This window comes from Sapajus apella, unplaced genomic scaffold, assembly GCF_009761245.1.
Source record: "Sapajus apella isolate SASKATOON/1434 unplaced genomic scaffold, GSC_monkey_1.0 scaffold5, whole genome shotgun sequence".
In the NCBI taxonomy this organism is placed as follows: Eukaryota; Metazoa; Chordata; class Mammalia; order Primates; family Cebidae; genus Sapajus; species Sapajus apella.
The window spans coordinates 11,354,004-11,371,076 of NW_022436945.1; the positions used below are offsets into that span (position 1 = coordinate 11,354,004).

At 37.9% G+C, this 17,073-nt stretch overlaps 1 protein-coding gene and 1 pseudogene across 2 annotated transcripts in view; one reads left to right on the forward strand and one right to left on the reverse strand.

The window, feature by feature from the left end:
- The window catches only part of KCNIP4 (potassium voltage-gated channel interacting protein 4), a 1,204,862-nt gene that overhangs the window by 1,005,597 nt on the left and 182,192 nt on the right, over nucleotides 1-17,073 (reverse strand). The gene's annotated exons all lie outside the window — the stretch shown is intronic.
- On the forward strand, nucleotides 5,581-6,412 carry LOC116545322 (annotated as a pseudogene).

Genomic DNA, 17,073 nt, shown 5'->3' on the forward strand with positions numbered 1-17,073 from the left:
AGAAAACAATGAATAAATGAAAATATTCAAACAAAAGTATCCAATGGTTGGTTGGTTCAGAGGAAAACCAAAATATGGTATCTACAAGGAAGCAGAAATTTCTGATTTAATTTGCTTTCATATTCTTTCAACCGTTAAAGCAATTGGTTTTAATCTCTGTATATGGGCTTAGTCCAAAAGCGTTTCAAAAATATGGATGACACTGCATGTACTTGAGTAACTACAGTCAAGCAACTTTTCAAAGACTCAAGAATATATATGTATACACGTAAATACCTACATAAGAAAATATATTTATATATGTATTGACATGCATATATACAGTCATAGACATACACGAACATACACATATACAGTTATGGGGGTTTTCAAAAATTAAATATTTAGAAATGCACACAAATATAAAAATTATTATATTCTATAGAAGAAACACCTGAAGTCCTGAAACTGAAGTATTTTCAAAGACCTACCCTTTCTCCCTTCATCCATTCCTTTTTTTCTCCCTTCCTGCCCTCTTTTTGTACCTTTTTTCCCTGTCATCCTCCCTCCATTTTCTATCAATTTCCTCTTTCTTTCCACAAATAAGTATTAATTATACCATAAGTGCCAGGAACCGGTATGTATAGAAGATTCAATGGTAAGCAATTAGAGAAGAAACCCCTCTTCATAGAGCTTAAATTGTACTAGTGTAAATCCACTGAAAAGATGAAAACCATAGCATTTCAAATCAGACAGATTTACATTCAAATCATAATAACATCACTTATTTCACCTATTTGGGAAATTACTTAACATTGCTAAGTTTCCAAGTGATCAAAAGGAAAATGGCAATAATTTTAATTCCATCATTTATCTTGAGAATTAAATAAAATCGTGAATGAAAAAATCTGGTGGAGAATCTGGGATTCAGCAGGTATTCAATAAATGCTACATATCTTTTCTCCCCATGCACATTAAACATTAAACTGCAGTTAAACTTAAGTTTCAATGTTGCAGATTCACAGATGGTCAAGAAAAGGAAATATGTTTAGGATATTACATTGCTCTAAAATAAACATTTTACTCAGAAAAGGTGCTGAAGAAACATTGGTTGAAAAGAAGCTGGTGTTACCAAAAATAGGGAGAGGGAAAATTTGACAGGCAGTGACACGGGGACTTGGAGAGATAGTGTGGAAAAATAAGCCCATGGTGGGCTTATTTTAATAAATATAGCAGATTAAAAGGTGACTGGTTCATGCTTTCTTGTATAAATGAGAGGCACCATTTTGTAATGCTGACATATAACATTTCCAAATCCAATTTTATTTTTTCCATTTTTATGAAGGAGGTGCTTTAATTTACTGGAAAGACAGCTAGGGCAAGTAGGCCTCCAGCCATGGCAGGTAATAGTCTACCTTACTATGAAACAAGTTGATGCATGAAAAAAATAGATAAGCTGGAGAGGGAGGTAGGTCTGCTGGAAACTCAAATAGCACTGTGGAAACAAGTAACAGAATGGAGGTTCTCACCAGAAAAAGACCTGACCTCTATGAGCACACTGCATATTCCAGAAACCCAAGGCATGTTCTGGTCTGTCTTTAATCTCCTTCTATCCCCTGAGGAAGCTTTTATCTCTGGGATGGGCTGGATGATTCTAAATGAGATGAGAAAACAATGGACTCCAGTGGAACTCAGCATCATCTGTACTTTAAGCTTCACCATTACTTGCTATAAAATTCCAGAAACTCTGACTGAACTCAATAGTCTTAGTTTTAAATAGGCAATTTTATGAAAACAGAAAGCAGAGATAGGAGTGGATTTATAGTGAGAGGTAGAGCACTTTCAAAACACTGGGATTTAAAGTGTAAAATCTACTCCTAGCTGTTGATACCAATGTGATTGAAAAACACACTAGAAAAAAAGGTTTCATCACCATAAATAAAAAACTCAAGTGCCAGCTTGAAACAGCATTAGTGTACCTAATGAAGAAGGTATTGAATAAAAGTCAGATTTCTGTACAGGGCTATGCAAAAATGACACTTCCAATGTTTTTGTTGTCTAACCATGTACTACATAGAGAGATCCCCAAAAGTAATAGGCTCCCTTACTGAGAGAGTCTCCTTTGCAGATGGATGTGTTAAATGGTCAGGGCTTATTGTTCTTATGTATTAAAATAAGCAATTATTTCCAATCAGACTGATTCTATATTTTCCAAGCAACCTTCCCGACTGCGATTTAGTTCCCTACATGAATTTTCCATTGTGATGAAAGCAGACAAGGTAGATGAAAACATCTGATTCACCTTACAATTATATTTCTCATTGCAAAGTAGAAAGTTGGCATTTTACTTTATGTTCCTCAATCTTTTATGAGTTATTCTAAGTATGAATCAGCATTTCAAGTTCCAATTACCTACAACAATGAAAAGATGGAATTACTAAAACATGTGAAATTTAGGGCCAACCAGATGTACTGGTAAATTTGTCAAGTTAATGGTATGTATGTGCAAATCATTCCTCAAAGTATGGCAGACACAGAGAAATACAAGACTTAGCCTCACTTCTCAAGGAGCTTCCAAACAATATGAGGAGGTAAATTACATATACATGGGAAAATAGAAAAAGACATTAAGGCAGTTTGAGGCCCAACAGAATAGGGAGATTTATAAGATATGTAAATAGATTAAGAGCACACATACACACCTACAGTGAAAAGATTGGTAGGATATCTCTGGATAGTGGGATATATGTACCTTTATTACATTTATATTTTCTATAGTACACATGCAATTGCTTTTATAATAAAAACACTTAAAATGTTATCTGTAGAGAATAATAGGGTACCATAGGCTGGAGCAGGAAGAGCTACATTTAGATTTACTATAGGTCTGTAGAGATGTAATCAGTAGTCACCAAGATTAAGTTACCATCAAAAAAACTTATATTAGCTTCCTATTGCTACCACAATGAATTATCACAAACTTAATGGGCTGGTTTAAAACAGCCTAAATTTATTATCTCACAGATCGGGAGTTCAGAAGTACAAAACTGGTCTCACTGGGTTAAAATCAAGGTGTTGGCAGAGTTGCATTCCTTCTGGGGGGTTAGGAGAAAATCTGACTTTTGCTTTTTCCAACTTCTAGAGGCCACCCATGTTCCTTGGCTCAGAGTCCCTGTCTATCCTCAAAGCCAGCAATATCTAGTGTAGTCATTCTCACATTATGTCACTGGGACATTGACACTTCTGCCTCATTTATTTTTTAACTTACAGAGAATATTGTGATTACACCAGGTCTACAAAGGAAATATGAAAAAATAGTCTCATCCAAGGATCCATAACTTAATTATGTCTTCAAAATCTTTTACCATGTACAGTAATATATTCATAGGATCCAGAGATTAGGACATGGGCATCTTTGGTAGGTAGATTACTTAAAATAACGAAACAATATTTAAGAAATAAATACATTCCTTGATACAATTCCTTTTTTTTGGAGGGGTGGGCGATGACATTTTCTCTTTTTCTCCATATCACTTAAAAAAATATTATAATTCAACTTGAGTGGTCTAACAAAATCAGTAATGTCAAATTTGTAACTCACCACCAAGATAACAAGAGAGAAGATGCAAAGGTTATTCTCAGGAAATTATGCAGCTTTCTTCTTAGCTACAGGAGCATCCTAGATGAGAAATTATGCTCTTCATCCATAGTTAATAAAATGCTGAAAATGGGAGGAGGCATAGCCATGGGAGTTGATGTTATAAAGTAATGCTTCGCTTGATTACCCTAGAGGTTAGACCTGCTGAAGCTATACCAGAAATAAATCCAGGGAACAGAAAATGTAGATAATAACCTTCTTGACAATCAAATATTAGAGAAGAATTCTATCAAGCTCAACTGCTATTATTGAGCTACTACTGTAACGTCAATCGATGCAAGGTTAAGGACTGGTTTTTCTAATAAACATTTTGCAGACCTATTGACATTGAAGCTGTTGGTATCTCCTCATAAATCTAACCGTGACCACAATCCATATGGCGAGGACTTGGTGTGTGCTTATGATTCTCCCTACTGCCAAAACTGAGCAAAGACACCCTCTTGCCCTTCCAGTGAAGTCCTTTGTCTCTGTGTTCCTCACACTCATCTCAAATGACATTGACCCCTGCCTCCCTGGAATTCTGCTGGACATACTTATAACTTTAGTGACTTTCATCTTTGCATGGTCTACATCCCCACAAGAATATCCAGAGGTGAGAATCAGTTTGATTTATTTCAACTCTTTTAAAGATAACTGTAGGCCAGGAAAAAGTTTACAGTCTGATAGAACTTTCCTGCTTGTTAAATATTGAAATGCTTCAATGAACACCTGCTTTCCTGAGCTTTCCCCTGGGACTCTCAACCCAGTAACTAAAGTGGTGATGCCTGGGCCATCGGGGAGCCTCTGGGGCCCTGCTGGGGCCTTGACCACAGCCAAGGCCACTTCTAAGTGGTCAGTGACCAGGCTCCACAAACTTGACTGCATTCCCAAACTGCAGGACAGTATCTGGCTTATAATGGGCACTCAGTAAATATCTGTTGACTTAATGCATCTTATTGACATACCTTGTATGTCAATATATTTTGCAACAACAAAAAAATTAAAAACATAACACAGATTTTACAACTTCACAGAAGGTCATTCAAATCTACATTTAAAGTGGTTTTGCAAACCATATTTTCTACTACTTTGCACCAACTTACAGAGGTTCAACTTAGGAGAGATTCCAGAAAGGCTAATTTTATCCCACAAGTGAAAACAGTTTTATGTTTTAAAAAGAACACTACCAGCAAGGGAATGAAAAACACTGCCTTGTAGAAATGGCATTTTTTATTGACCCAACAGCAAAACTAAATGAAGTAAGCATAGAACTATAGAAAAGGGAGCCATGTCTACATAGATTCTAGAAAGATCTTCCAAGAAATAAAGTAGAAATCTTAGATTAAAAGATCCACAAAGAAGGACTTTAAACATTTGTAAGCAGAAGAATTACAAGTGAAAACAAGAAAAACCAGAGTAGAATGTTTCTTTCATCTTGCAAGACAAGTGTGTTTCAATAGAAATAAGATTCCAGTAGAATTTCAAAGATATTGAGACATTTAGCAGATTTCATAAAGTAGTAGCTACTCTTTACCTTTAGGTTCTTTGCCTTAATAACTGTGATATTTATGAAACAGAAGGTATTTTAAAATGAGGTTATTGTGCCATTTAGACAACATACATTTTCAAAAAGATGTAGTAGCCATAGAAAATAACTTATCTTACTTAAGACAGGTCAAGGCATAAAAATCTTAAAGGAAGCTCTACTCTGTAAATTTAAAATTTACCTACTTTTGTGAGTCTGCACTCTCAAACTTGGAAAATAGTTATATTATACAGATCCATACCAAACCACAGAAAAACTTACAAAAAATAAACTGACAATGTATCAAAGCTCTTAAGGGAAAAGGACTTTCTAAGCTTTGAAGTAGTATGAAAACAAAAGCACAAAGGAAAAGATAAATAATTGTGAAACAATAGTAAATATATACATGCTCGATGCTAAAAAAAAATTAAAAATCTTCAAAAGGCAAATAACCACTCTGCAACAAATGTAAGAAGGAAACAACAATAAGTATGTTTAATATAACAGGAGCATGTACAAATTACTAAGAAGAGCCCTAGACCCTAATAAATAAATCGACAAGGAAGAGTGTTTTCATTTGCTATGATGCGTAACAAAACACAACAGACCGGGGGAGCTTATACAATAGAAATGTATTTTCTCTGGGCCAAGCAGGAGGCACCATCATGGGAGGTGACAACCGTCACAACAAGGACAGAAAGGCTGGGCGCAAGGAGACCAAGAGCCAGGACATCTACCTGAGGCTGTTGGTCAAGCTGTACAGGTTTCTGGCCAGGAGAACCAGCTCCACATTCAACCAAGTTGTGCTGAAGAGGTTGTTTCTGAGTTGCACCAATCGGCCACCTCCGTCCCTTTCCCCGATGATGTGGAAGATGAAGATTCCTGGCCGGGAAAACGAAACGGCAGTGGTTGTGGGGACCACAGCGGGTGACGTGCGGGTTCAGGAGGTGCCTGAACTGAAGGTGTGTGCGCTGCGTGTGACCAGCCGGGCCGGCAGCCGTGTGCTCAAGGCGGGGGGCAAGATCTGCACTTTCGACCAGCTGGCCCTGGACTCCCCCAAGGGCTGCGGCACCGTCCTGCTCTCCGGTCCTCTCAAGGGCTCAGAGATGTACCGGCATTTCGGCAAGGCCCCGGGAACCCCGCACAGCCACACCAAACCCTACGTCCGCTCCAAGGGTCTGAAGTTCGCGCGCGCCAGAGGCCGACCGGCCAGCCAAGGCTACAAAAACTAACCCTGGATCCTACCCTCCTATTAAAAAGATTTTAGATGCAAAAAAAAAAAAAAAAGAAAGAAAGAAAGAAATGTATTTTCTTGCAGATCTGGAGGCTAGATGTCCTAGATTAAGGTACTAGCGGGGTTGGTTTCTTCAGAGGCCTCTCTCCTTGGTTTGCAAAGGGCCACGTTCTTCTTGTGTCCCCACAGGGCTGTGCTCAGTCTTTGTGCTGTCTGTGTCCTAATTTCCTCCTTGTATAGGACACGAGTCACACTGGATTACAGCCCACCCATAGGACCTAATTTATCTAAATTACTTACTTAAAGCCCTACCTTCAAATACGCTATCATGCTGAGCTTTAGGTGTTTAACATATGTATTAAGGTGGGAGACACAATTAATCCCTTAACAAAACATAAGCAATTCACAAAAGAAATGTCTAAAACATGCAGATAAAAATGTTACATTTGAAAGGAATGCTAATTGAAAGTAAAATATTATTATATTTTTCATTTTTCAAGCTAGTAAGATTTGAAAGTCTTTTAAAAGCATTTTAATCCTGGCAAGGTTTCAGTTCAATGAGTACTTTGAATGCTACTGGCAGGAGTGTAATCTGACAAACAATTTTGGGAAGTAAACTTTCAATATTAATCAAGGCTACAAAAAATACCAGCTCAGTCTAGATCAATACAATCAAGAAAATACATACTTAGATATGAGCGTATTAACTTCTAGGAAGAGATCTTTACTGAAATATTACCTATCTGAATTTTATTCATAATACCAAAAACATTTGAACCAATCTAAATGCTCATAGTGGAGAAATGTAATATTTCTAATGTAAACAAGAAATCTAATATAAACTCAACACTTCATAAGCTGTTATGCAGTCATTAAAATGATGTGTCTAAAAACTATCAAAAACATAAAATAGTTACAATTTTGTTTTATAAAAAGCAGGATGCAAAGCTATATATTAAAAAGAATAAAAGAACTTTGGAGCAGGACATATACCCACAGTCATTTCTTTAAGATAACAGAATTGTTTGTTGTTATTTGTTTTTATTTACCAGTATTATATTTTTAAAATTTCCAAAAAGCAACATGTATTCATGTTTATAATGAAAACATAATCATTTCAACTTGAGTAAAATTGGACTGAACATACCAAAACTTAGTTTCAATTCTATTATGCGTAGGCCAACAGGTCAGCTTCTTATGTTAATGCTCTGCTTTCACTCTGCCACATGGTTTTTAACTAAATTTTATGTTGACATAAGTGATACCTTCACTCAATACCCATTTCAAGCCCAACCCTCTCATGCCCCAGAAATGAAAACAGATCACTCTATGGGAAAAAATGGAGATCCCTATTACAGGAATTTGAGAATCCTTAACAGGTCATATTCTCCTTTCAGGAAGCCCTGGTAAGACCATTTTCTGTTCAGCCTTTCTACCTGAGATCATCCACTTTATCAGCCTAAAGGTCAGAGGCATGCGCCACAGGTTCTGTAGATGCCTCAATAAAATGAGACACTCCCTGTCTGCTGCCTTTCTGTGACTGGGAGAGAAATACACAGCGAGGTATGGCAAGTTCTAACACATGCATCTCAACTCTTAGGTAAGTGCAGGGTGCAGAGTGCTGTGCCAGAAGAACCTGTGTTGTATTTTACTTTTTGGTAAAATACCAATATTCAAAGTACACTCAATCTTCAAGTTTGTGAGGAGCTCCAAATTGTAAACTTTGGGCAATTGTTTGCCCATCAAAACTGTCAGGACTCAAACCATGTTCATTAATTTGATAGATCTTTATTGGGACTTAATTGGGAATAGACTAGAAATGAGAAACATAATTGTAACGAGTTGGATAGTGTCACACCAAAACTCACATCCACCTGGAACCACAGAATGTAACCTTATTTAGAAATCTGGTCTTTCCAAATATAATTAAGGTAAAGATCAAGGTGAACTCATACTGGATTAAGGTAGGCTCTTAATGCAATGAAAGCATTTTTACAATATGCAAAAAAGGACACACAGAGAAGAAGTCATGTGAAGTCAGAGGCTAAGATGAGAGTGAGGCTGTCACAAGCCAAGGAATACCACCAGGAGCCACCAGAAGCTGGAATAGAAAGGAGAGATTCTTTAGTCTTCAGAGAAACCCTGACTCTGCTGACTCCTTGATTTTCTATATCTAACCTCGAGAACTGTGAGCGCGTACATTTCCGTAGTTTTAAGTAACCTAATTTGTGATGATTTGTTGTGGCAGCCCTGGGAAATTAATACAGCGCTATATGGAGACAATGATGCCACCTTTCACAAACCTGTCCCTTTATATTGAGGCAGAAGGGTGTGGTAGAAAGAGCACTAAGAGAGCAGAGTCAAAGGGTTGGGTGTTGGCTACAGCTTTTCACTGGGCAAAACAGAGCCTCCCTGAACAGTTGCTTATCGTAGATGATAATCATCTTAATTGCATAGGATTGTTAACAAGACAAAGGAAATGGTGTACATAGTAAGCATTTGATAAGGTGTAGACAGAAATTCTGATTTTGTGTTTATTGTCAGTGGTTTAGAATAAATGCCAATTTTGAACAAAATATCTATTTAGGAAATATGAAAACAGACTGAAAACTATTTACACAAGTGGTTTACCTTTCAGTTCTTTCTTTATCATAGAATCCTTTTTGCCTAAAAGGTGAGCTTATATCCTGAAGGCTGAATTTGGACCCTGATATGTATATCACATAGACAGGTGAATTATTGGGATGTTTTAGAAGGGGGTTAACCTGGGCCTGTTATTTTTAGGATTGTTGTACTGTTATTAATAATCATGTCTTATAATTTTAGTCATCTGAACTGGAAAAAAAATGAAATAGATAGCCCTGATCATGATAAGGCCAGATTTTTAGTGTTTCTGATTGAAAAAATAAAAAGGGACAAGAATCCTGCCATTAACGTTCAGATCCTGGGTTTTGATGATATTTGCCAACCCATTTGAGAAAGGTGGTAGGCTGGTGGCATCAAAGGCAAGAAACCTGAGTGCTTAAATTGTTATTAAAGTTGTAACCACAGTACAGTACTGCTTTTATAACACTCCAGGCTATAACAACTACTGGAATAAATTATTCTTAAAGTAACAGCTTAGGTATACCATTCAGAAGATTAAATGTATTATTCTTAATTGTGAATCCTGTTATTCTATAAAAATATCATGTGGCAAATTATTTCAAGAATTATCTCCAAGAATTGATGTTATCTGAACATGTTTTCAAAATTAAATAGAAGATGGGTTGAAAGGTTCTGGTGTTCATGCTTTCTTCCCTATCAGAGCTGAAAGCAAGACTCATTCCTCCAAGTTCATTCTCAATGGGAAATTGATGACAAACCTAAGGTGTTCTGAACAAAACTCACAGACAGCAAACAATTTCCACAAAGCTCAACTCCTTAGGAGCATTTTGTGAATATTGGGTAATCAGTTTCCATGATCATGGCTGTCCTTCAGTGGGTCTACCTAGCCAGCCAGCTACATTGTTCTCCAGTCTTCTTTTGTGTTCCAATGAAGGACCAATGTGGCAGGTGTCAATTTCTCACTACGTTTCCCTCTCCACACTTGACACCACTCTCAGATGAGCAAATAGGGGTGATGGTGGAGAAAAAAGTCACCGTCCTAGGAATTTCTCTCTAACCCTCTTCACAAGTTCACATCCCCACCCAATCCTGGATGACCCATTGCAATATTCAGCTAATGATACCCATCATCCTTGGATTTGTGCTTATCCTATATCCATATCTCCAACTACTGACCCCTATATGTACTATACTGCTGTAACACCAAGGGTCAGGACCCTCTCCTCTTCTGGACCTTTGAGTTGAGAGAACAGCAGGGTATGCCTGTTTGGAGCATACATACTGGAGATCCTTGCCTAAACAGCCCACATGCTGAGTTCCCTGCTCTTCCCTTTGCCTTCTTTGACTATGCCTCATCACTTCATATTCCATACTTAGAGTCTAAGTTTCTCAGTCCAAGGCTGAGGCTGGAGCTATGTAGTAGTTTCCACTTATCTGCAGTTTTGCTTTCCATTACCAGCTGTCAACAGCAGTCTGAAAATATCAAAAGTCCAGAAATAAGCCTCTTGTAAGTTTTATATTGCAAGCCCTTCGGAATGCCATGATTAAATCTTGTATCTGTCCTGCTTCCTCCCTCCAGAGATGTGAATCCTCCTTTTGTCCTGGGTCTCCACGTTGTAGACGCTGCCTGCCCAGGAATCACTTTGTAGCCACTGATGATCCAATCTACTGTCTCGGCATTACAGGGCTTATATTCAAGGAACCCTTTATTTTATTTAACAATGGCACCAAAGCACGAGAGTAGTGATGCTGGTAATTTGAATATGCCAAAAAGAAGCCATAAAGTACTTCCTTTGAGTGAGAAGGTAAAAGTTCTAAAGTTAAGAAAACAAAACTTAGGTTGAGGTTGTTACGGTCTATGGTAAGAACACATCTGCTCTCCATGAAACTGGAGTGACACCAGCACTTCCAGTTCCCTCAGTTATGCCTCCGCAGCTCTAGGTCTGACGCCAGGTTGGAAATGGGGGTGTAGTGATTGAGCTTGATGATGATTTGACTATCAAGTAAGTGAAACATGAACATCCTTTGAGGAAAGTGGCTAATTATAAACATATTTTGAAAATAAATGCTATCATTTATTCAGCATTTACTAGGACCAAGAATTAAGTCATTTATTATGTGTTTTGTATACATCACCCTAATCTAATTCTATGCACCTGTAAGTTTGAACCATGTGATTGCCCCGAGAAGACTAATAATCTATTGTCCTCACAAACTATATTTTTCAGATGCTCAACAGTTATTTGGAGGAGAAGCTGTGGGCTGGAGAATGGGAGGCTAGAGAAGACAGACTACTAATGTGAGCATTCCACTTCTCCTACATGGCCTCAAACAATTCAGCCCTGGCCCCAAACATACAACTCCATTAGGCAGCATAAAAGCCCTACAGTTAAGTGTGTTCATCACACCTCCTAGCTAGATAAGACTGTAATCATCTATTTTTACATAAGACTGTCCATTTGCAGTTAGTAGGGGGTCCTATTGTAGAATGTAGGGGGTGTGTACTGCTGTATGGCCGATTATTTAGGACTTGCAAAAATGAATTGAACCTGATCTCATGGAAATTCTCCAGAGGTAGGTAAGGGAAGAGGAGAAGACGGGAGTACAGACATCGGGAGGAAGCTCTCAGCCAAATTCTAAGGCCAGACATCCCCTTTCTCAAACAAATCAATGACTCGAATACAAAAGAGGCAGAGCTAGTGTTACACATTTAAAGAAACTTGGAAAACATAACAACAAATACCATATAAAGACTTTGTTTGCATTCTGATGTAAGCAAACACACTATTAAAAGACTTCTTGAGACAACTGAGGAAATGTAAATATGGACATATGGACTGAATCTTAAATTGCATTAAAGGATTATTATTAATTGTGTTATGTGTTATAATGACATGGTGTTTATGTATAAACACATTCTTTGGACATGTATACTTAAGAATTTGCAGGAGAAAAGCATTATGTCTAAAGTTCATTTTAAAATATGCCCTCCTCAAATAAATTAATGGATGGAACAAGACTGGAAAATGGCTGACAATTGTTGAAGCTAGGTAAAGGGTGCATAAGCTTTATTGTACTATTCACTTTCTTTTGTTTGTGTTTGAAATTTTTATAATAACAAGCTTTACAAAAAGCAAATGCATTGATTCTTTTTATCTCAAAAAGAGACATTTGTGCCTGTCAGGTAATGTGTCCAAGTTTTAGAGATGTAACTGGAATACCCAGATCCATTTAAATTTATATGAAATTACAACTGGGTTGAACACAGGTAGAGAAAAGGCAAATAGAGCCAAGAAAAGAGGCTTAGGGAGGATGATTATTAAAATGACATCTGAAGGAACAATCAATAATTATGTGCATAGCTACAATATGAAAGAAGTTAATGAACTCCAAGGAAGAGAAATTCAAGTAAAAAGGTGGCAAAACTAATAGAAACTGTCTTTCTACTGTTTTGCAGGTGATACAATCTTCCTCCTCCTTCAAAACCTATCAAATGTTATAGATCAGTGCTGCCTTTGCCAGCTCCCCAAGGCCGTTAGCTGCTCTCGCATATGAGATTCTACAAAGCTTTGTTCATACTTTTCTGGGTTTTTTTTTTTTCCACTTTATAAAGGAAGAGATATCGACTAGCATCAGCCTTGGAATGTGATATATGTATATGCTTAAAAATAGTGGAAGGAATGGATGCATGGTGTATTAGTCCGTTTTCACACTACTGTAAAGAAATATCCGAGACTGGGTGATTACTAAAATAAATGAGGTTTAAAAAAAATAAAATGGGTTTAATTGACTCACAGTTCTGCATGGCTGGGGAGGCCTCAGGAAACTTACAATCATGGTGGAAGGCAAAGAGGAAGCAAGCTTGGACCTTCTCACAGGTCGGCCGGAAGGAGAGTGAGCCAGCAAAGGGGGAAGAGCCCTTATAAAACCATCAGATCTCATGAGTGCTCACTCACTATCACCAGAACCGCATGGGGCACACCGCCCCATGATCCAATCACCTCCCACCAGGTCTCTCCCTCAACACCTGGGGATTCCAATGCCAGATGAGATTTGGGTGGGGACACAAAGCCTAACCATATCACATGGGTACTAGAGAAAGAAAAAAAAAAAAAAAAAGAGAGGGATAGAAGAAAAATAAAAATTCTATCCCTTCCTGGGAAGAAAAATTTCTGAGGTCAGAGGGTTTGGACTGATATTTAAGAAAGACTTCATGTAAATAATCCCAAACCACATAGAATGAGATACTACCTTTCTTTAGGAGCCTGCTACTAGGAATTTGTATTGTTTTGTTTTAGCTAGACTAAATCCCACACATTCTTTTTTGTGCAAGCAATTCATCAAGTATGCCAGGCTGGAGACGGTTGAGATTTTTTATCTCTTGCTGAGAAAAGAAACTTTTCACTAAACTATCACATGCATGGTTATTTTTATTTGACTCTCAGTTGAGATACCCCTGCTGCACAGCATACTGAATACTTTATTGACCATAAAATGTGCTGCTGCAATTATAGGGTTTAAAAAAATTTTTTTTCTAAGCATTTTGTCTTTCTGGAGGCACTTGGAAGCTCATTCCCATTTATCAGTTTTTCAAGGATGTTTGCAATTTAGCAAAAGTGAATTTGAAGTTTAGTCAAATATCTGGCATCTTTGAGTGAGTGTTTCCAAGATCTGAAATTAAGCAGTGCAGAGTAAAGTGTAGTGAGACTCCTCATGCATAATCTGCAAAGGTTTTTCACACTATCTGAGATCTTAGGGGGAAAAAAAAATGTTCAATAAGTAAATCAGGAGCAAATTCACTTAAGAAGCTGTTTATAAATCATTCAGCTTTGTCAGACAATCTCTGTGTGCACTAAGTGCAGGCTATCTTTGGGTTATTTTAGAGGCAGTCACCTCTATTGGGTATCACTAAGTAAAACGGCACAGACCTCATGGCAGATACCATGTTTAAACAGCATGAGGTTTCAGATCTCATGGCTCAGGCAGAGTTTGGAACCAGGAGCTAAGGACAGTATTAGTTGAATGAATGAATAAAAGAAAAGGGAACTCTTCCTGGTCTGTAAAAAAAATATGCCTAGGTTATTTCCAGTAAGCCAACAGCAAATCAGAATGGAATGTGTGAGTTGCAGCAGGATGGGTAGCTCATGCAGATTAAATGTCCTGTTGTGTATTTTCCTCCATGTCCCCTCACTGGGTTAGTAGGGAAGCCCTGAATTGTCTTCAAATCTCAAGCTATAACCTGTGCTATTGTTTGTCGATTTCACAGTTGCTGTCAAGAAAACTTCTTATTGAAGCATCATGCCTTTGGGAAACCATAGTCAAGCCCATGCTCAAAAGCCATCTGGTCTAGACCTCTGATGACATTTTGATGAGGTGGGGTAGGTGACTACTATTGTAGAGGTTCCTGTTCAACTCTCAGCTTCTTCTCTCCATCTACTGACTCCCTCATCCTACTGGAAATAGACAGAGAAATAGATAGAGACTCCAAGAGCTACAGCTTATTTGTACTGAGAATCTAACGGACATTGTGCATGCTTGTGATGGAGCAATACATGAAACAGAAGCATCCCCTTATCTTAAGGAGCTCAAATTCTAGTGATTTAAAATAAGCCTACAGTGAGGGCTTGCATCTTTCCACAGCAGGCATCTTACAAATCATTCTACCTTCAGTTTGGTTTTCTATATCATTTTTTCTTAATTCTCTCAATAACATTTATTGCAGGTCTCTGATCAACTGTCACGCTGTAATGGAAGCTTCTCCTTATAAAAAATTATTCTGCTCCAACTACCACCATTCTACACTCACCTCTCTCTACCTTGCTTTATTTGTCTATATAGCCGTTACCACTACTGGACCAGGTTTATTTATTTGCTTTTTTAGTCTGTCTTTCCTTGCTAGGATATAAAGTGTTTCAGGGCAGCCAACTTGGTTAATTTATTACTGAGTACCTGGCTTATTATAAGAAATGAATATATATTTGTTGAATGAATTAATGTATAAATAACCATGAGCAAGAGGTATGGCCATTATTCCTGTTTTTCAGATGGGAAATTCACACTTAGGGAGGATGAGAAATTTGTCTAAAGTAACCCAATACATAAGCAGTGAAACTAGGGCTCAGACCAGGTCTTCCAGAGCAGAAAGTCTGGCCTCTCATTCATTACTCTAAATTGTCCCACTTCTAATAATCATTTCTTTAACATGTCTAATAGAAGCTTCCCTAAACTCTCAACTCTAGGATGGGATGAAGACACTAAACAGAAGAAACACCACTAAAAAACATATAAAGATAAAAATACAAAACTGTACATGTAATTCTGAAAAACTTAAGAATAAAATTTAGGACAGTTTTATCTTGTACAGAGTTAACATAAAAAATGTGTGCTTTTGTGCCAGGTCGCAGTGGTTTATGCCTATAATCTCAGCACTTTCAGAGGCCGAGGTGGGAGTTCATGACCAGCCTGGCCAACATGGCAAAACCCCATCTCTACCAAAAGTACAAAAATTAGGTGTGGTGGTGGGTGCCTGTAATCCCAGCTACTCAGGAGGCTGAGGCAGGTGAACCGCTTGAACCCAGAAGGCAAAGATTGAAGTAAGCTGAGGTTGTGCTACTGTGCTGGACAGCCTGGGTGAGAGAGAGAGACTCTGTCTCAAAAACAAACAAACAAACAAACCAAAAAAAAAAAAAAAACCACATGCTTTTGAAAGCACATGGGTGGCTGGGCACAGTGGCTCATGCCTGTAATCCCAGCACTTCGGGAGGCCAAGGCGGGTAGATCACCTGAGGCCAGGACTTTGAGACCACCCTGGCCAACATGGTGAAACTCCATCTCTTCTGAAAATACAAAAACTAGCCAGGCATGGTGGTATGTGCCTGTAATCCCAGTTACCCAGGATCCTGAGGCAAGAGAGTTACTTGAACCCAGGAGGCGGAGGTTGCAGTGAGCCGAGATGGCGCCATTGCACTCCAGCCCGGGAGACAAAGCAAGACTCAGTCTCAAAAAAAAAAAAAAAAAGAACATGGAAAGAATAAAAGCTTTGGAGTCAAGCATGAATGTCTGTCACTGCCAGAAGTTATTTGTTCACCTTCTCAACCTCAGCTTTCTTATCTGTAAGGTGGGGCTGATGCCTCCTCTCAAGGTTGTTGGCAGAAGGAAATTAGATAATGAATGTAAAGTTTCTGGCAAAATTTTAAGTTAAATGAATGACTCATTTAGTTATTTATCAAGTCCTAAGCAAATGGACAAATAAAATTAGGTTTCAGTTATGCATCTGTTAATGCATAAAAGCAGCAGTGCTGGGCCTCACAAAGGAACCGATAGCCTTTCCCCAGGGCAACTGGAAATGAAGGCCTGGGGCTAATGACAGTCAGGAACAATGGTCCCTAATCGCAGGGAAGATGCTCTAAATTTGTTTATTTGCTGTTGCTCATACCAATCAATTGATTACTCTGTGGATGGAGGCATAGGGGCACCCAAATATTTATTTAGATATAACTAATGGACTTCTCTATCCCAATCATGGATAGAGAAGCCACTTAACTGGTCAAATGTCTGGAAGAAAAAAATTGGAGTTAATCAAATATCTTTAATAAAAGTATTGGTAACATTCTCTGCATATTCACCAAAGACTTGGCATTAATGTGAGTTTCAAAAAAGTAAGTAACTGATGTTCTAGCTTGGATATGGTCTTATATATTTAGTTTCTCACATTTTCTATAGTTGCTGAGAGAGCAGTAACGATCTTTTGTTGTGCTATGGTTGAATTGATACAATAAATTGCATTTTCCTTTACATTTTATTAGAAACTATAAATGACTCTATCACCTCTGAAACAACGTAGGCTAAGCAACACATTTTAAAATTTATCAGCCCATCTCCTTTTTTAGAATCAGACTATTTGCTTGAAAAGTGAAAAGTTTTAGTCACCCTAAAGAAATATCAACTGATATTTTATAGCTAAAAACATGGATCCTTATTCTTCTATTTCTTTCCCAATTCCTAAAGAAATACAGATGCATTTCTCCTTGTTCTATTTGGCATGTTTAGATCTCTAGATGGTTTTAGACTTTGCCTGTTTAAGTGCTTGTT